This window comes from Triticum aestivum, chromosome 1A, assembly GCF_018294505.1.
Source record: "Triticum aestivum cultivar Chinese Spring chromosome 1A, IWGSC CS RefSeq v2.1, whole genome shotgun sequence".
Classification (NCBI taxonomy): Eukaryota; Viridiplantae; Streptophyta; class Magnoliopsida; order Poales; family Poaceae; genus Triticum; species Triticum aestivum.
In genome coordinates, this window is record NC_057794.1 from 338,283,338 (window position 1) to 338,305,939 (window position 22,602).

The following is a 22,602-nucleotide window of genomic DNA, read 5'->3' on the forward strand; positions in this document are numbered from 1 at the left end:
TTTGGTTTAGTTAGGCCAACTAGATTGATTTTTCTTGCCATGGGAAGAGGTGCTTTGTGATGGGTTCGATCTTACGGTGCTTGATCCCAGTGACAGAAGGGAAACGACACGTATGTACCGTTGCTATTAAGGATAACAAGATGGGGTATATTTCTACATAAATAGATCTTGTCTACATCATGTCATTGTTCTTATTGCATTACTCCATTTCTCCATGAACTTAATACACTAGATGCATGCTGGATAGCGGTCGATGTGTGGAGTAATAGTAGTAGATGCAAGCAGGAGTTGGTCTACTAATCTTGGACGTGATGCCTATATAATGATCATTGCCTGGATATCATCATGATTATTTGAATTTCTATCAATTGCCCAACAGTAATTTGTTTACCCACCGTATGCTATTTTTCTCGAGAGAAGCCACTAGTGAAATCTACGGCCCCCGGGTCTCTTCTTTATTATATTTTCCTGTGCGATCTATTTTTATTTGCTTTTATTTTCAGATCTATTAATCTAAAAATACAAAAATACCTTGCTGCAATTTATTATTATTTATTCTATCTCGTGTTCCCGCGAGATCTATTTATCCAATCTACTACAATTTTACCTATCTTTTTACCCATGAGGGATTGACAACCCCTCTCTTACGTTTGGTTGCAAGTATTTGTTCTTTGTGTGCAGGAGTTGTTTACATGGTGTTGCGTGGTTGTCCTACTGGTTCGATAATCTTTGTCTCATCACTGAGGGAATTACCTACCATAGCTGTTCTGCATCATCCCTTCCTCTTTGGGGAAATACCGACGTAGTTCAAGCCGCATCAAAAGGAATTTCTGGCACCGTTGTTGGGGAGACGTCATCAACATCTACCAGGTTCCTAATCACAAATCTCACTCCTTGCAATTTACATTATTTTCCATTTGGCCTTTCATCTCCTCTCCCCCACTTCACAAAAAATTTGCCGTTTTATTCGCCCTCTTTTTCGTTTGTCGTTTTTCTTGTCAAATCTATTTTGTGTGTGCAATCTTGTTGACCACTTTTTGTCGTTATGGATAGTTCTTCCTCTATTGCGTGCACTCTAGAGAACGAGGTTCTTAACTTAAAAAAAGGGTAGGGGAGAATTTAAAAGATACTTGGTATAGGATTTGCAATGCTCATAATAGATCTATCCGTAAGCAATCTACCGTTGTTTTTCTTCGCTGTTTTTATGTGAGATCACCACTTGGTATAGATTTGTCCTTGATACGATTACCGGTGGAAATTTCTTGATGTGTCCCTCTCTTGATGCCTTTAATGCTATGGGAAATTTAGTGGGTTCACCACCGCGTATGATTAATGAAACAACTTTGACTCTCGAGTATGTTATGGAAAGACTAGATGCTATTGAAAAGAAAATGCTTACCGAAGAACATTTTGAAAACTTGGATAAAAAGATGCATAATTTTGCTACTAAATTTGGGTCAAAAGAAGGAGAAGTTTTTAAGTTGTTAAAAGAAAAGGGGACCATAACTCATGAAATAATTGAAGAACGCCCGTCTCGGATTGATAAATTGGAAGAAATCTTTAGTAATCTAAGTACGGCTTTTGCTTCCGCCAAAATTATGGAAAAAAACTCCCTTAAAAATTGGCAGGATGACTGAAGCCACCAAAAACAAGGGTGCAACTTCCAATAGCAACAGAGAAGATCTTAAGATGATTAGTGTTCACCCAGATTTTGTTGAAGTTATAAGAGATCCTTTGTGCAAGAATGAGTTCCTTAAACTTGTTCCTAGGAGTATTGTCATTGAAAATTTGTATGCTAAATCCTTGAAGAATTCCAAGTGTTTGATTGAAGAGTTTTAAAATAAAGATGACAATACTTAGATCCTCGTATTATGCCTAGCTAGGGGCGTAAAACGATAGCGCTTATTGGGAGGAAACCCAATGAATAAAATGTATTTTTTTATTTATCTTTCTGTTCTTGAGTGTTTGCACAATTATGATACTATTATGATTGTGTTTTTTGTGTTTTAATTAGTGTTTCTGCCAAGAAAAGTCTTTGGGATCATGTTGGGTGATATTTGATTTGATCTTGCTGAAAAATAAAAACTTTTGTGCTAACGAAAATAATTTTCATTTTTAACAGAAGCACGATAAAATACTGATGCTTTTTGCAGAAGATTAATCTACAAATTTCCCACTATGTCCTAATTGTTCAGAATTTTTTGGAGTTACGAAAGTATTCGAAATATTCAGATTGCTACAGACTGTTCTGATTTTGACAGATTCTGTTTTCTTTGCGTTGTGTGCTTATTTCGATGAATCTATGGACTTTTTTGGTGGGTTTGAGCCATAGCGAAGTTGGAATACAGTAGATATAATGCGAAAATAAAATATGAATGGGTTTGCAACAGTACTTATAGTAGTGATTTTCTTTCCTATACTAACGGATCTCACGAAGGTTTTGTTGAGTTTTGCGTGATTGAAGTTTTCAAGTTTTGGGTGATATTATGATGGATGAAGGAATAAGGAGTAAGAGGAGCCTAATATTGGGCCCATGGAATCCCAAGCTATTATCTGAAGAGAAGCAAGCAACTAAGCTTGGGGATGCCCGAGTGGCATCCCCTCTTTCTTCTAACGACCATCGGTATTTTACTTGGAGCTATATTTTTATTCATCACATATGATGAGTTTTGTTTGGAGTGTCTTGTATGATATGAGTCTTTGATTGTTTTGATTTTGATTTTTAGTCATGAATCCTTGCTGGACACACCTATTTGAGAGAGCCAAAATTATGCTATGAGTTGTTAGAATTGCTCTCTATGCTTCACTTAAATCTTTATGAGCTATGGAATTGCTCTAGTGCTTCACGTATATCTTTTTTAGCATGGTGTGCTTTATTATTTTTGAAGAAATTATCTCATGCTTCACTAAGACTTATTTGAGGGTTAGTAAATTTTTAAGATATTCTCTCTTGCTTCACTTAAATTATTTTGAGAGAAGAAAACTTTTATGCTCATGTTCTTCACTTATATTTCTTTGAGCTATCAAAAGCAACATATGAAATTAGTTCCAAAGTCATAGATACTCAAGAGGGATATAATAATAAAAAAATCGTGAAGATAATTGGACAAAATAAACTTGATTCCTTGTAATAGTTTTGTGATATGATGATATAATATGTGAGTCATGTTGATGAGCAATTATGCTTTAGTAAGAATATTGGTGTTAAGGTTTGTGATTCCCTATGCAAGCATGAAAGTCAATAGTTATGCAATGAAATTACATCCTACTTGTGGTGCATTATTCGGTGTTAGTTATGCTTAATGCTCTCTTATGAGATTTTTCATTTCTTGGTTGGATACTTCTCAATCTTTTGCTAGCCTTCATTTGCACTAAGTATGATCACTACTTGTGCATCCAAAATCCTTTAAACCAGTTTTGTCATATGAGTCCACTATTCCTACCTATATGCGGTATTCTTTTGTCATTCTAAGCAAATTTGTATGTGCCATCTCCAATTTTCAAAATAAAATTCTCTTTTGTGTGCTCGTACCGCTCATGAAACGGTAGGGGGTGGCTGATATATTTCCATGCTAGATGTGTTATTCTCAAGATGAATGTTTATTCACTTGTCATTGCACGAGAGTACGACAAAGGTATTAGGGATGCCTAGTCATGAAATGAAAAATGAATTTACTTTATTTTGTTAAATAATAAATTCCTTGGAGAGTTTTGGTATGGAAGGCACCCGTGGATACGGTTAGCCATGGAAAGTGAAACTATGGTGGAAAAAGGAATAAACTTTATTTTCTGTTGGGAACTGCCTATGATATATCTAGCATGGAAAGTATTGGGAAATACTCGATCATTTTCATGGACATGAAGATCATGCCACCCAAAATGTTTTATCTCTATCTTTTTCGCTTTGAGCTCTAGAACCTCTACAAATCCCTACTTCCCTCTGCGAAGGGCCTTTCTATTTACTTTATGCAATTTTTATTTTTACTTGAGTCTCCATCATCTCTTATAAAGCACCAACTAAGGGGCACTATGATCATACTTGATAATTGGGTGTAGCTAATATACGAATGTGTTTCATGAATGGATCAATGATTGAGCATAATGGGCTAGGGATAACTTACTTTAGTGTTGATATTTTGAAAGACATGGTTGATTGTTGATATGCTTGAGTATTGAAATGTTCATGTCAAAACTAGACTATTGCTTTGAATCATATGAAAGTCCAAATGTCCATGCTATAAAGAAAAGAATATGTGATGAACATGTTAAGCAACATTCCACATCAAAAATTCTGTTTTTATCATTTACCTACTCAAGGATGAGCAGGAATTAAGCTTGGGGATGCTGATACGTCTCTAATGTATGTATAATATTTTATTGTTCCATGATGTTATATTATCATTCTTGGATGTTTTACAATCATTTTATAGCAACTTTATATCATTTTTTGTGACTAACCTATTGACATAGTGCCCACTATCAGTCGCTGTTTTTTGCTTGTTTTTTACTTCGCAGAAAATCAATACCAAATGGTGTCCAAACGAAGTGAAACTTTTTGGAGATTTTTTCTGGACCAGAAGACACCTTTTGGGATAAAGAAGTATCAGAGGGTGGCTCCGAAGGGAGCACAACCCACTAGGGCATGTGAGGGAGTCCTGGATTAGGGGGTCTCCGGACAGCCGTACTATATCCTTTGGCCGGACTGTTGGACTATGAAGATACAAGATTGAAGACTTCGTCTCGTGTCCGGATGGAACTCTACTTGGCGTAGAAGGCAAGCTAGGCAATACGGATATGTATATCTCCTCCTTTGTAACTGACCTTGTGTAACCCTAGCCCTCTCCGGTGTCTATATAAACCGGAGGATTTTAGTCCGTAGGACAACATACAATCATACCATAGGCTAGCTTCTAGGGTTTAGCCTCTCTGATCTCGTGGTAGATCTACTCTTGTACTACCCATATCATCAATATTAATCAAGCAGGACGTAGGGTTTTACCTCCATCAAGAGGGCCCGAACCTGGGTAAAACATCGTGTCCCCTACCTCCTGTTACCATCCGGCCTAGACGCATAGTTTGGGACCCCCTACCCGAGATCCGCCGGTTTTGACACCGACATTGGTGCTTTCATTGAGACTTCCTCGATGCCGTCACCAGAAGGAAGGATGCCTCATCTTGTCTTTAAAGACGGTACTACTGTCGAGGGAGCTTTGGCTATCGGCCAAACTCTCCGGCTAGGTGGTTTTCTTATGACCGCATGTTCGGCCGCTGCGCCGACGATGACTTCTCGGGTCATCAAAAGATATCTTCACGTCAACTCGGAACTCGCCGAGCAGTTAGATCCAATGGAGCTCTCTTCCCTAAACGAGCTCTTGGATCGCATCGCCACCCTGGGAGTCGCTACAGACTACGATCAGATTGGGCCTAAACCCGATTTGAGAGAGATCAACTCTCCCCAGGTCACCCATCATGTTGCAGTGGTGGAGGAACAATGCAGCGACCCTTCACCTATCTTAAGGACTAGTTACGTCTGGATTCCCGATCCCTCCAAGCCAGATAACCGCGGAGGGGAGGATGTCACTCAGGACCTGAACCTAGAGTCAGGCAGCGGGCTAGATTCAGTGGAAAACATCCAAGAATCCAAACTTCCGAGTTCGGAAACTCCTTGGCCCCTGAGTCTCAGATTGGGTGAGGTTTCGGATTTAATTCCACCCACCCACCCAAACATAAGCGATCTATCCCAAATTAGGCAAGAGCCCAAAGAAATAGTACACCGTTACTGGGCCAGATTCCTCCTGGTCATGAACAGGATAAAGGACTGCCGCGAGGAAGACACAATTTCATTCTTCTGCAATAATTGCACAGATAAGGGAATCCTCAACGCCATAAGTCGGCGTGAAATTACACACTTTCCCGACTTGGCATCCATAGTATGAAAGTACTGTGCGATGGAAAGCGCCTGGAAAACCGAAATAAAATTTTGGGACAATCCGGCCCTGAATACAAACCCAGTCCGAAATAAAAGGGTGCATTATCGCCAGACACCCGGGTTAAACACCAAAAAGCAAAAACCCTTTACAGGGCATGGAACTGTACTGGAGGGATGGCTCAATGGACCCTGCAAAATTCATAGTACAGCGGATGCAATACCAACGCACAGCCTTAGAGCATGTTGGATACTCCGGCAGGTGGCCAAAAGTGGTGAGGATCTACTCCTCCAAAATACCACAGAGCACCATCGCATGGACAACAATACGGTGTTAACGGTCTTTGAGACCTTCGCGTCAAATAATAGAAGCAAGCGAACACTCCGCAGCATGGCCGAAATCTTCCACATAGCAGCATTAAATCCTTGGAGTGACACACCTATTACCTTCAATGTCGGTGACAAACCTAAATTCCGAATAGCCCGAGCACCAGCCGCACTGGTCCTCAGTCCAATCGTGGACGGCTTTCAACTCACCAAGGTACTCATGGACGGCGGCAGCGGATTAAACCTCATCTATGAGGAAGCTCTTCAAAAGATGGAAATAGACTGGAGCCGCATTGAGCAAAGTAGCACAACCTTTAGAGGAATCATCCCCGGTCGGGAAGCACGCTGTGCTGGGAAAATCACACTAGATGTGGTATTCGGCACGCCGGATAATTACAGGTCTGAAGAAATTACATTCCAAGTGGCCCCGTTCAGCAGTGGTTATCATGCTCTTTTAGGACGGGAGGCATTCACAATCTTCCAAGCCGTACCACATTATGGGTACATGAAGCTCAAAATGCCCGGGCCCAATGGAATCATCACTCTCGCCAGCGATCCGGACACAGCACTCCGCGCCGAAAACAAAACAGCCGCATTGGCCCTCGAGGCATTATCCGAAGCCCTCTCGGCCGAGGAATTAAGTACGCTACGCTCCATAGTGGACAGGGACGACGTGATACTCGACAAGAGATCCAAGTCCACCTCTTTTAAACCAGTGGGTGAAATAGTCAAATTCCAAGTCCACCCAACGGACCCTACAAAAACAGCCTCCATCGGGGCATAGCTAAGCCCCACTATGGATGCCGCACTACGAGAGTTCCTGCGCGAGAACTGGGACATATTCGCCTGGCATCCCTCAGACATGCCAGGAATCCCACGCAGGCTAGCCGAGCATAGCCTCAATACCCTAAAGGGATTCAAGCCGGTCAAGCAAGCTCTTCGGCGTTTCTCTGAACCTAAGAGACATGCCATGGGAGAGGAACTAGCCAAGTTATTGGAGGCCGGATTCATCAAAGAAATAAAACACCCGGACTAGCTAGCAAACCTGGTGATGGTACCAAAGAAGGACAAATCCTGGTGCTCTTGTGTCGACTTCAAAGACCTCAATAAAGCTTGCCCAAAGGATCCCTTCCCCCTTCCACGCATCAATCAAATCATTGATGCTACCGTAAGACACGAGTCATTGTGTTTCCTCGACGCATACTCCGATTACCACCAAATCAAGATGGCGGAGTCCGACCAAGCCGCAACGGCATTCATCACACCATACGGTCCCTTTTGTTTTAACACAATGCCTTTTGGGCTCAAAAACGCCGGCGCAACATATCAGTGCGTGATTCAGACATGCCTGGAGAAACAAATTGGCAAAATAGTAGAGGCATACGTAGACGATGTGGTCGTCAAAACCAAACACATCGACTCCTTGATAGACGACTTGAGGCTCACATTCGACAACCTCCGAATATATGACATCAAGCTCAATCCGGAAAAATGCGTTTTCGGTGTACCAGCCGGAAAGCTCCTGGGATTCATTGTCTCCAGTAGAGGTATTGAAGCTAATCCGGCCAAAATCTGAGCGTTTTCATAGTTTGCTACCCCAACAGACCTCAAACAAATCCAGAAGCTAACTGGATGTGTGGCGGCTCTAAGCCGCTTTATCTCCCGCTTGGGAGAAAAGGCTTTACCCCTTTATCGCCTCCTTCAGCGCACCGAACACTTCGAGTGGACGGACGCGGCCACAACCAGATTGGAAGAAATAAAGGTCATTCTGGCAACCAACCCGATCCTGGCCGCACCAAACATCGGCGAACCAATGATGTTGTATATTGCGGCAACTCATCAAGTTGTAAGCGCGGTGCTTGTTGTCGAATGGGAAGCGGACGGACACAAATTCCCTCTTCAAAAGCCGGTATACTATGTATCCACTGTCCTCACTCCATGCAAATCACGGTACCCGCATTACCAAAAATAGCATATGCGGTATTCATGGCGTCACGGGAACTGTGACACTACTTTCAAGAGTGTTCGATTACAATAGCCTCGGAAGTGCCACTTAATGATATTATCAACAACCGCGACGCTACGGGCTGGATTGCCAAATGGGCCATTGAGCTCCTCCCATTCGACATAACATACAAACCTCGCCGAGCCATTAAATCGCAAGTACTGGCCGACTTCGTCGCCGAATGGACGGAGGCCGAAATCCCTAAAGAGTACGGCGCATACTCCAATTGGATCATGCACTTCGACGGTTCTAAAATGCTGGCCGGTCTAGGGGCTGGCATCGTCCTGACGTCCCCAATCGGTACATACTGCAAATATTGTATACAGATTCCAACAATGCAGCCGAATACGAAGCTCTGTTGCATGGTCTTCGGATGGCAGTCTCCATGGTCATTCAACGCCTGGAGGTGTGTGGGGATTCAAACCCTGCAATATCCCAAATAAATGGAGATTTTGATGCCAAGGATCCGAAAATGGCGGCCTATCAAAATGTCGTCCTCAAAATGTCAGCTTGGTTCGAGGGAATCGAATTTCACCATGTGGCTCGGGAAAACAACCAGGCGGCGGATATCCTCGCACGCATCAGCGCAAAACACAACGCGGTCCCTCCCAACATCTTTCTGGAAAGGCTCTTCAAGCCATCCGTAGCATGGGAAGGGGACACCAGTAACAATAGTCAGGACCCGGCCAAAATACCCGATACCGAACTCTCTGACACAATCGGAGGCTCCGCCACCGAAATAACACCTTCAGCCCACGAAATAATGGCCATTATTACCCCGTGGACAGAACCATTACTGGCCTACCTAACTAGACAGGAACTTCCGGAGGACCAAAATGAGGCACGCTGCATAGTGCGGCGATCCAAGGCCTACAGGGTCCATGAGGGAGAATTGTACAAGAAAAGCACTACCGGAGTCCTGCAAAGGTGCATCTCCGAAGAGGAAGGGCGGAATCTTTTGGCAGAAATTCACGCCGGCCTCGGCGGTCATCACGCCGTAGCCCGGGCTCTTGTAAGCAATGCCTTCCGTACAGGATTCTATTGGCCAACGGCCCGGACAGATGCACAGGACTTGGTCCAACGTTGCACCGGTTGCCAGCTCTTTGCAAATAAAAGCCACATGCCACCCACCGCCCTCCAAACAATCCCCATTACATGGCCCTTCGCGGTCTGGGGGCTTGACATGGTTAGACCCCTTAAAGGGGGAACCCACAAGAAAAATACTTATTGGTCATGGTGGATAAATTCACCAAATGGATAGAGGCTAAACCGGTTAAAACAGCCTAATTCGGACCGGTGATAGATTTCATATCCGGGGTTGTACATCGTTACGGCGTCCCCCTCAACATCATCACTAATAACGGCACGAACTTCATGACCGACGAGGTAAAACTCTGGTGCATCAAAATGGGCATCAAGCTCGATTATGCTTCAGTCTATCACCCACAAACCAACGGTCAAGTCGAATGAGCAAACGGTCTTATAATGAGCGGCATTAAACCCAGATTAGTGCGTTCCTTAACGGAGTCTGACACGCACTGGGTAGAGGAGCTCGACTCCGAACTCTGGGGGCTGCGGACCTCGCCGAATCATAGTACCAGATATACACCATTTTTTATGGTGTACGGCGCAGAGGCAGTCTTGCCCTGTGACATAATTCATGACTCACCTCGAGTGCGCATGTACGAAAGAGAAGCCGAGCTCGGTCGGCAGGACAGTCTGGACACCTTGGAGGAAGAGCGCGACGTAGCCAAAGCCCGTTTTGCATTTTACCAGCAACAGGCTCGCAGATACCAAAGCAGAGAAGTACGGGCCAAAACTTATAACGTTGGTGAACTAGTTCTACGCCTGCCGGATAAGAAAAAGAACAAGCTCGAGCCCAAATGGGAAGGTCCCTTCGTTATTGACCAAGTTCTGACCGGTGGAGCGTACCGACTGCCGGATGCATCGACTAGTCGACTCGAGCCGAACCCATGGAACGCGGCCAGGCTCCGAAGATTCTACGCCTAGCACCGGACTCTATGTTAGTCACCTCCCTTTGTCCATTTTCTGCATATGCATCATCTGTCTTGTTTCCCTTTCTTTCTTTCTCTTATCATTTCACTAGGCCTTCCAGGGTCACCTTGCGCCTCACTTGTACATTACAGATGCGCTAGCCGCACTATCCATACCTGGGGGCTTCTTTCACAGAAGCTTAAATTATTTACCTGGGCCTCACGCCCAACACATGTGTTACACTTCCGCATGTACCTTTTTTCACCGTTATATGCATCGATATGACTTAAGTTTTGGCCAGGCTGGGTTGCCTGGCTCTTGTATTTATGCCCTACGTTCCCGTTAATTTGGCTAGGGCATAAGGGGAGCACCTCTGCGATTGTTACTGCCGGGTCAGCCGGATGTGTACCTCAGACTGGGTGAAGCCGAAAGCTAGCGTCCTTAAGGGAATATTCGGTCGGTGAACAAAAGATGACTTTTATTTATTATCCATATCTGCCCCCATATGTTTTTTCTGCGTTTCTTATCGCAGTCTAGACATGCACTTTAGGGCATGCTTACCCAGGGAAAGGAACCCTTAACGGAACTATTCTCCCTGGAAGATGTTTCTTACTACCCATGTAATATAACATAACTAGTTTGGCACTTGTCTGATAAAGCACTAATGACCCCTACGCCTGGTCTCCACGCATACCCCAGTTCTTATATAACTGAGCGGGTATTCGGATTCACTCCGGACTATCGGGCCCGGAGGTTGAAGCGAAAAGGTCCGCAACGACAAATGATCTATAATCCAGCTAGAAGGCATTATACATGTCACTTTAATTACATAGTCATGCAGACTGACTAAACTCCTCTTCTATACCATCCAACAGGTGGTCTAGCTTACAATCCTGTTGGGAATACTTTGCGGCTAATTCTACTTGCCCATAAACTAAGCTAACGGGGATCTCTTTTCTGTCGGACCGCACAGGTCCGACCTCGGCCATGTGATTTGGGTCTGCCTTGGTATATCGAGTCTTCACCATGGCCCAGGCCTCTCTGGCACCCTCTCGGCAGGACGATATCTTCCATAATCGGAGGCGCCGTCGTGCTCCCTTGAGCTTCTCCGTAAGCTCTGCAACGCCCTCTGGCAAGGAGACAGATGGCCACAAAGCCTGGGCAACACCTTGCATCACCTACCGAACTTGTTCGTGCAAATGTGATAGCTCGGACAGAAGATCACCCATAGACCCAGGCATTTCCTCCGTAGGACGAACCGTCAGCATACCTACAGACATAACGTTGTTAGTCGACTTCTTCGCCGAACTCCTTTAGTAGGATTCGTTCACGCACTTACTAAAAATGTCGCGCCGAAGCCGCTTATTCTCCTTCTCGGAGTCTGCAAGCTGGCCCCGAACGTCTTTTAGTTCAACGCTCAGCTTAACATTGGCATCTTGGAGATTGTTTTTCTCCCGCCTAACCTCAGTCAGCACGCGTTTGCCAGCTTCTAGCTGTCGTATGACATGCTGGTCCTCCGGATTCTCCCCGGATTCATCTGCAACATCTATTGTTAGAACTGCAGCTATGCCGCACACTATATGGTAACCATCACTCTTTAAAGTAAATGTTACCAGCGGGAGGCTTTTTCTGTTCCTGCAATGCGGCAAGAGCGGCCCGCAGTTGGGTCTTGCATTCCTCCAGCTCCTGGGACAGACTAGTATTCTTCTCTATAAGAACCTGCACATTATAGATGATCCTTAAATCATTTCTGCTAACTGTTTTAAGTCTCAGGGGCTACTGATACATATAAATCGTCAAATTTACTCACCCGTACATCCTTTACATACTGATCCGTGGCTCTAGCTAGACCATCTTGAGCAGCACGGAGGTACGCCTCTCCAGAATTGAAGGCGTCGAACGCCTCTGGTGAGAAACAAGCATCGCGGAGTACGGCCCAGCGGCGCCTATGATTCATGGAGCTTTCCACTTCTGAGTTTGTGGCGGACAATCTATCTGCATCCTCTGTTGGGGGATTATCCGGCGCCTACCCCATATCGCTTCCCGCCTCTATGTCCGGTCCTGGCACCCGACTGGTGGAAGCTTGATTGGCAGCATCGCCGGACATATTCCGGCGAGCGTTCTTTCCGTTAAAGAAACGCGGGCGTCATTACATTTTGAGAAAAACGACAACCATGGAGCAGGGTTTTTCCTATACCTTTGCGCCGGCGTCTCCGTCCTGACCGCCTTCCTTTTTGGCCTACCCGGCCTCGGCACCTCTTGTTGATGAGTTGTCGCGGGTTCGGCAGGGCGTCCCGAATGCCTTCCCTGTAAAAGATGCCATGTATATATGGTGGGTGAAGAGCCTAAAAGGGGATCCTAGTTTTGGAGTTGGGACGTTTTTATTTTTCTTACCTGCGATGCAGGGAGCAGTCCAGGATAGTCGGTCATAATGGTCACCGGGGCATCATCGCAGCTTAATTGATAGAATTGCCGATCTATCAGTTCCACGGAGATAACCGGATCTTCTTCAAGTCCGGAGTCGATGGCCCGGTCTGGGTCCTCTGGTTCTGGAGAAGGGCTGCTAACCTCCTTTATGGCTTTTCGCAGTTCCTGCCGCAAGGTGGCAAGGTGAATACTTACGACTAAGAATGCGGGAAAATGGGAGCAGGGAAATATAACTTACCCAGCTTGGGGGATTATACATAGAGAATCCATCCCGTGGCTTGATATGGGTGAACTCCTCTTCCTCGCCCTTGAATAGTTCGGACAGAATCTTCGCTAGAGCGGCAGCATTGTCCAGACCCTTACACCCGCAGCGGGTGGCGTCATCCGCCCCGTTATAACACCACAAGGGGTGCCCACGATATTGGAGTGGTTGCACTCCCCGCATTATGCAAATCGACATAACTTAGATTATTGTCAATCCGGATCGAGCTAGTTCTTTGATCCGGTTCATCAGATAGAGGACTTCTCCATTGTCTTCCGCCTGGGGGCTCCGTGGGCGCCAACTTCGGCGCTTCTTCAGAGGAGCATTGTTGAACTCGGGCAGACCCCACCGAACAGGGTCCGGAAGGGGGACGTCCTCCATATAAACCATTCTGAAGGCCAGTCTTCGGACGGCTTCTTCGGGGTACCAGACAAATATCCGGTATTGGCGATGCGCTATACTTCGGCTTCGCCCACTTGATAAAGTGATTCCCTCGGTGTGCGAGGGAAAAGGCAAAATAGCCTTTTCCACAGCTCGAAGTGAGCCTCGCAGCCCAGGAACAACTCGCAGAGAGCAACATAGCCGGCGATGTGTAGGATGGAGGCAGGGGTGAGATTGTGTAGTTGGAGGCCGTAGAACTCCAGGAGCCCGCGGAGGAACGGATGAATTGGAAATCCGAGTCCCCTTAGTAAGTAAGGAACAAGGCAAACCCGTTCCCCCATCGAGGGACAGGGAAAGTTCTCCGCTTGCTCCCCGCCATTGTCGGTGGTGAGCCCGGCTCGAACGGGCACCATGTACACCGGAGGGAAAAATCCCTTAGTCTACAGCTCGACTAATGGACTGTGCGGGACTGAACACCTCTCCCAATCACCGGGCTTAGGGCTACGGGGCCGAGAGGAGGATCTGCGGAGGTCGGCCATGCTGGAATGGATCTTTCCAAAGCACGCTCTGATGAATTCTCGCTGGGGGAGGATGATATGGATTGGATCTAAGAATCCCCATCCCTTTAATAGACAATTCATTTATCTGGCTAGGGGGGCGAATGTAAAAATGCCCTGGCGCCTCGTATTCATTCGACGCATGGGAGATAGCCCTTATTGGGCACAGAAGCCAAGAGGTTCAACACTTATGGAGCCAGACACTGCTTACGAACACTTTAAAGTTGGAGAAGAACCCACACTGCAATGCCGAAGACAACACTGCGCGCCGGACTCATCGTCATTGAAGCCTGGTTCGGGGGCTACTGAGGGAGTCCTGGATTAGGGGGTCTCCAGACAGCCGGGCTATATCCTTTGGCCGGACTGTTGGACTATGAAGGTACAAGATTGAAGACTTCGTCTCGTGTCCGGATGGGACTCTACTTGGTGTACAAGGCAAGCTAGGCAACACGGATATGTATATCTCCTGCTTTGTAACTGACCTTGTGTAACCCTAGTCCTCTTCGGTGTCTATATAAACCGGAGGGTTTTAGTCCGTAGGACAACATACAATCATACCATAGGCTAGCTTCTAGGGTTTAGCCTCTCTGATCTCGTGGTAGATCTACTCTTGTACTACCCATATCATCAATATTAATCAAGCAGGACGTAGGGTTTTACCTCCATTAAGAGGGCCTGAACCTGGGTAAATTATCTTGTCCCCTGCCTCCTGTTACCATCCGGCCTAGACGCATAGTTCGGAACCCCCTACCCGAGATCCGCCGGTTTTGATACCAACAGCGTGCCTGGGGCCCATGCAAGCCCAGGTGGGTTGTGCCCACCTCGGTGGCCTCCCGCCCCGCTTCTTTGCTCTATGAATACCGCAATATTCCAGAAACCCTAGGGGAGTCAATGAAAATCAATTCCAGCCGCCGCAAGTTCCAGAACCACCAGATCCAATCTAGACACCACCACCGAGGGGTTTGATACGTCTCCAACAGATCTACCTTTTCTAACACTTTTCCTCTTGTTTTGGACTCTAATTTGCATGATTTGAATGAAACTAACCCCGGACTGACGTTGTTTTCAGCAGAACTACCATGGTGTTGTTTTTGTGTAGAAATAAAAGTTCTTGGAATGGAACGAAACTTTGCGAGGACTTTTTATATAAATAATAAGAATTTCTGGAGCCAAGACCCACCAGAGGGGGCACCTGGGTGAGCACAACCCACCAGGGCGCGCCTGAAGGAAATATTCCCTAGAGACAATTATAATGTTATTATTTTATTTCCTTATATCATGATAAATGTTTATTATTCATGCTAGAATTGTATTATCCGGAAACATAATACTTGTGTGAATACATAGACAAACTAAACGTCACTAGTATGTCTCTACTTGACTAGCTCGTTAATCAAAGATGGTTATTTTTCCTAACCATAGACATGTGTTGTCATTTGATTAACGGGATCACATTATTAGGAGAATGATGTGATTGACATGACCCATTCCATTAGCTTAGCACCCGATCGTTTAGTGTGTTGCTATTGCTTTCTTCATGACTACATGTTCCTATGACTATGAGATTATGCAACTCCCGTTTGCCACAGGAACACTTTGTGTGCTACCAAACATCACAACGTAACTGGGTGATTATAAAGGAGCTCTACAGGTGTCTCCAAAGGTAAATGTTGGGTTGGCGTATTTCAAGATTAGGATTTGTCACTCCGATTGTCGGAGAGGTATCTCTGGGCCCTCTCGGTAATGCACATCACATAAGCCTTGCAAGCATTGCAACTAATGAGTTAGTTGCGAGATGATGTATTACGAAACGAGTAAAGAGACTTGCTGGTAATGAGATTGAACTAGGTATTGAGATACCGACGATCGAATCTCGGGCAAGTAACATACCGATGACAAAGGGAACAACGTATGTTGTTATGCGGTCTGACCGATAAAGATCTTCGTAGAATATGTAGGAGCCAATATGAGCATCCAGGTTCCGCTATTGGTTATTGACCGGAGACGTGTGTCGGTCATGTCTACATTGTTCTCGAACCCGTAGGGTCCACACGCTTAAGGTTTCGATGACAGTTATATTATGAGTTTATGAGTTTTGATGTACCGAAGTTAGTTCGGAGTCCTGGATGTGATCACGGACATAACGAGGAGTCTTGAAATGGTTGAGACATAAAGATTGATATATTGGACGGCTATATTCGGACACCGGAAGTGTTCCGGGTGATTTCGGAGAAAACCGGAGAGCCGGAGGGTTACCGGAACCCTACCGGGAGAAGTAATGGGCCATATGAGCCTTAGTGGAGAGAGAGAAGGGCAGCGAGGGTGGGCCGCACACCTCCTCCCCCCTGGTCCGAATTGGACTAGGAGAGGGGGGGGGGCGGCGCCCCCTTTCCTTCTCCCTCCCCACTTCCTTCCCCCTCCTAGTAGGAGTCCTACTCCTACTAGGAGGAGGACTCCTCCTTGGCGTGCCATAGGGCCGGCCGACCTCCTCCCCTTGCTCCTTTATATACGGGGGCAGGGGGCACCCCTAGACACACAAGTTGATCCATGTGATCGTATTCTTAGCCATGTGCGGTGCCCCCTTCCACCATAATCCTCGATAATATTGTAGCGGTGCTTAGGCGAAGCCCTGTGACGGTAGTACATCAAGATCGTCACCACGCCGTTGTGCTGACGGAACTCTTCCCCGACACTTTGCTGGAACGGAGTCCAGGGATCGTCATCGATCTGCATGTGTGCTAAAACTCGAAGGTGACGTAGTTTCGGTGCTTGATCGGTCGGGCCGTGAAGACGTATGACTACATTAACCGCATTGTGCTAACGCTTCCGCTGTCGGTCTACAAGGGTACGTAGGTCGCACTCTCCCCTCTCGTTGCTATGCATCACCATGATCTTGCGTGTGCATAGGAAAATTTTGAAATTACTACGTTCCCCAACAGTGGCATCCGAGCCTAGGTTTTATGTGTTAATGTTATATGCACGAGTAGAACACAAGTGAGTTCTGGGCGATATAAGTCATACTGCTTACCAGCATGTCATACTTTGGTTTGGCGGTATTGTTGGACGAAGCGGCCCGGACAGACATTACGCGTACGCTTACGCAAGACCGGTTCTCCCGACGTGCTTTGCACAAAGGTGGCTAGCGGGTGACTGTTTCTCCAACTTTAGTTGAACCGAGTGTGGCTACGCCCGGTCCTTGCGAAGGTTAAAACAACACCAACTTGACAAACTATCGTTGTGGTTTTGATGCGTAGGTAAGATTGGTTCTTGCTTAAGACCGTAGCAGCCATGTAAAACTTGCAACAACAAAGTAGAGGACGTCTAACTTGTTTTTGCAGGGCATGTTGTGATGTGATATGGTCAAGACATGATGCTAAAATTTTATTGTATGAGATGATCATGTTTTGTAACCAAGTTATCGGCAACTGGCAGGAGCCATATGGTTGTCACTTTATTGTATGCAATGCAATTGTGCTATAATGCTTTACTTTATCACTAAGCGGTAGCGATAGTCGTGGAAGCATAAGATTGGTGAGACGACAACGATGCTATGATGATGATCAAGGTGTCACGCCGGTGATGATGGTGATCACGACGGTGCTTCGAAGATGGAGATCACAAGCACAAGATGATGATGGCCATATCATATCACTTATATTGATTGCATGTGACGTTTATCTTTTATGCATCTTATATTGCTTTGATTGACGGTAGCATTTTAAGATGATCTCTCACTAATTATCAAGAAGTGTTCTCCCTGAGTATGCACCGTTGCGAAAGTTCTTCGTGCTGAGACACCACGTGATGATCGGGTGTGATAGGCTCTACGTTCAAATACAACGGGTGCAAAACAGTTGCACACGTGGAATACTCAGGTTATACTTGACGAGTCAAGCATATGCAGATATGGCCTCGGAACACGGAGACCGAAAGGTCGAGCGTGAATCATATAGTAGATATGATCAACATAGTGATGTTCACCAATGAAACTACTCCATCTCACATGATGATCAGACATGGTTTAGTTGATTTGGATAACGTAATCACTTAGAGGATTAGAGGGATGTCTATCTAAGTGGGAGTTCTTTAGTAATATGATTAATTGAACCTAAATTTATCATGAACTTAGTACTTGATAGTATCTTGCTTGTTTATGTTTGATTGTAGATAGATGGCCCGTGCTGTTGTTCCGTTGAATTTTAATGCGTTCCTTGAGAAAGCAAAGTTGAAAGATGATGGTAGCAATTACACGGACTGGGTCCGTAACTTGAGGATTATCCTCATTGCTGCACAGAAGAATTACGTCCTGGAAGCACCGCTGGGTGCTAGGCCTGCTGCTGGAGCAACACCAGATGTTATGAACGTTTGGCAGAGCAAAGTTGATGACTACTCGATAGTTCAGTGTGCCATGCTTTACGGCTTAGAATCGAGACTTCAACGACATTTTGAACGTCATGGAGCATATGAGATGTTCCAGGAGTTGAAGTTAATATTTCAAGCAATTGCCCGGATTGAGAGATATGAAGTCTCCAATAAGTTCTATAGCTACAAGATGGAGGAGAACAGTTCTGTCAGTGAGCATATACTCAAAATGTCTGGGTATAATAATCACTTGATTCAATTGGGAGTTAATCTTCCAGATGATTGCGGCATTGACAGAATTCTCCAATCACTGCCACCAAGCTACAAGAGCTTCGTGATGAACTATAATATGCAAGGGATGAATAAGACTATTCCCGAGCTCTTCGCAATGCTGAAAGCTGTGGAGGTAGAAATCAAGAAGGAGCATCAAGTGTTGATGGTCAACAAGACCACTAGTTTCAAGAAAAAGGGAAAAGGGAAGAAGAAGGGGAACTTCAAAAAGAACAGCAAGCAAGTTGCTACTCAAGAGAAGAAACCCAAACCTGGACCTAAGCCTGAAACTGAGTGCTTCTACTACAAGTAGACTGGTCACTGGAAGCGGAACTGCCCCAAGTATTTGGCGGATAAGAAGGATGGCAAGGTGAACAAAGGTATATGTGATATACATGTTATTGATGTGTACCTTACTAATGCTCACAGTAGCACCTGGGTATTTGATACTGGTTCCGTTGCTAACATTTGCAACTCAAAACAGGGACTACGGATTAAGCGAAGATTAGCTAAGGACGAGGTGACGATGCGCGTGGGAAATGGTTCCAAAGTCGATGTGATCGCGGTCGGCACACTACCTCTACATCTACCTTCGGGATTAGTATTAGACCTAAATAATTGTTATTTGGTGCCAGCGTTAAGCATGAACATTATATCCGGATCTTGTTTGATGTGAGATGGTTATTCATTTAAATCAGAGAATAATGGTTGTTCTATTTATATGAGTAATATCTTTTATGGTCACGCACCCTTAAAGAGTGGTCTATTCTTATTAAATCTCGATAGTAGTGATACACATATTCATAATGTTGAAGCCAAAAGATGCAGAGTTGATAATGATAGTGCAACTTATTTGTGGCACTGCTGTTTGGGTCATATCGGTGTAAAGCGCATGAAGAAACTCCATACTGATGGACTTTTGGAACCACTTGATTATGAATCGCTTGGTACTTGCGAACCGTGCCTTATGGGTAAGATGACAAAAACACCGTTCTCCGGTACTATGGAGAGAGCAACAGATTTGTTGGAAATCATACATACAGATGTATGTGGTCCAATGAATGTTGAGGCTCGTGGCGGATATCGTTATTTTCTCACCTTCACAGATGACTTAAGCAGATATGGGTATATCTACTTAATGAAACATAAGTCTGAAACGTTTGAAAAGTTAAAAGAATTTCAGAGTGAAGTGGAAAATCATCGTAACAAGAAAATAAAATTCCTACGATCTGATCATGCAGGAGAATATTTGAGTTACGAGTTTGGTGTACATTTGATTCTTATTAAATCTCGATAGTAGTGATACACATATTCATAATGTTGAAGCCAAAAGATGCAGAGTTGATAATGATAGTGCAACTTATTTGTGGGACTGCCGTTTGGGTCATATCGGTGTAAAGCGCATGAAGAAACTCCATACTGATGGACTTTTGGAACCACTTGATTATGAATCGCTTGGTACTTGCGAACCGTGCCTTATGGGTAAGATGACAAAAACACCGTTCTCCGGTACTATGGAGAGAGCAACAGATTTGTTGGAAATCATACATACAGATGTATGTGGTCCAATGAATGTTGAGGCTCGTGGCGGATATCGTTATTTTCTCACCTTCACAGATGACTTAAGCAGATATGGGTATATCTACTTAATGAAACATAAGTCTGAAACGTTTGAAAAGTTCAAAGAATTTCAGAGTGAAGTGGAAAATCATCGTAACAAGAAAATAAAATTCCTACGATCTGATCATGCAGGAGAATATTTGAGTTACGAGTTTGGTGTACATTTGAAACAATGCGGAATAGTTTCGCAACTCACGCCACCTAGAACACCACAGCATAATGGTGTGTCCGAATGTCGTAATCGTACTTTACTTGATATGGTGCGATCTATGATGTCTCTTACTGATTTACTGCTATCATTTTGGGGTTATGCTCTAGAGACGGCCGCATTCACATTAGGGCACCATCAAAATCCGTTGAGACGACGCCTTATGAACTATGGTTTGGCAAGAAACCAAAGTTGTCGTTTCTGAAAGTTTGGGGTTGCGATGCTTATGTGAAAAAGCTTCAACCTGATAAGCTCGAACCCAAATCGGAGAAATGTGTCTTCATAGGATATCCAAAGGAAACTATTGGATACACCTTCTATCACAGATCCGAAGGCAAAACTTTTGTTGCTAAATTCGGAAACTTTCTAGAGAAGGAGTTTCTCTCGAAAGAAGTGAGTGGGAGGAAAGTAGAACTTGATGAGGTAACTGTACCTGCTCCCTTATTGGAAAGTAGTACATCACAGAAACCAGTTTCTGTGACACCTACACCAATTAGTGAGGAAGCTAATGATGATGATCATGAAGCTTCAGAACAAGATACTACTGAACCTCGTAGATCAACCAGAGTAAGATCCGCACCAAAGTTCTGGAAGTCATGCTACTAGATCATGATGAACCTACGAACTATGGAGAAGCGATGGTGAGCCTAGATTCCGCAAAATGGCTTGAAGCCATGAAATCTGAGATGGGATCCATGTATGAGAACAAAGTATGGACTTTGGTTGACTTGCCCAATGATCGGCAAGCAATTGAGAATAAATGGATCTTCAAGAGGAAGACTGACGCTGACGGTAATGTTACTGTCTACAAAGCTCGACTTGTCACAAAAGGTTTTCGACAAATTCAAGGGATTGACTACGATGAGACCTTCTCACCCGTAGCGATGCTTAAGTCCGTCCGAATCATGTTAGCAATTGCCGCATTTTATGATTATAAAATTTGGCAGATGGATGTCAAAACTGTATTCCTGAATGGATTTCTGAAAGAAGAGTTGTATATGATGCAGCCGGAAGGTTTTGTTGATCCAAAGGGAGCTGACAAAGTGTGCAAGCTCCAGCGATCCATTTATGGACTGGTGCAAGCCTCTCGGAGTTGGAATAAACGCTTTGATAGTGTAATCAAAGCATTTGGTTTTATACAGACTTTTGGAGAAGCCTGTATTTACAAGAAAGTGAGTGGGAGCTCTGTAGCATTTCTGATATTATATGTAGATGACATATTACTAATCGGAAATGATATAGAATTTCTGAATAGCATAAAGGGATACTTGAATAAGAGTTTTTCAATGAAAGACCTCGGTGAACCTGCTTACATATTGGGCATTAAGATCTATAGAGACAGATCAATACGCTTAATTGGACTTTCACAAAGCACATACCTTGACAAAGTTTTGAAAAAGTTCAAAATGGATCAAGCAAAGAAAGGATTCTTGCCTGTGTTACAAGGTGTGAAACTGAGTAAGACTCAATGCCCGACCAATGCAGAAGATAGAGAGAAAATGAAAGATGTTCCCTATGCTTCAGCCATAGGCTCTATCATGTATGCAATGCTGTGTACCAGACCTGATGTGTGTCTTGCTATAAGTCTAGCAGGAAGGTACCAAAGTAATCCAGGAGTGGATCACTGGACAGCGGTCAAGAACATCCTGAAATACCTAAAAAGGACTAAGGATATGTTTCTCATATATGGAGGTGACAAAGAGCTCATCGTAAATGGTTACGTTGATGCAAGCTTTGACACTGATCCGGACGATTCTAAATCGCAAACCGGATACGTGTTTACATTAAACGGTGGAGCTGTCAATTGGTGCAGTTCTAAACAAAGCGTTGTGGCGGGATCTACATGTGAAGCGGAGTACATAGCTGCTTCGGAAGTAGTAAACAAAGGAGTCTGGATGAAGGAGTTCATATCCGATCTAGGTGTCATACCTAGTGCATCGGGTCCAATGAAAATATTTTGTGACAATACTGGTGCAATTGCCTTGGCAAAGGTATCCAAATTTCACAAGAGAACCAAGCACATCAAGAGACGCTTCAATTCCATCCGAGATCTAGTCCAGGTGGGAGACATAGAGATTTGCAAGATACATACGGATCTGAATGTTGCAGACCCGTTGACTAAGCCTCTTCCACGAGCAAAACATGATCAGCACCAAAGCTCCATGGGTGTTAGAATCATTACTGTGTAATCTAGATTATTGACTCTAGTGCAAGTGGGAGACTGAAGGAAATATGCCCTAGAGACAATAATAATGTTATTAT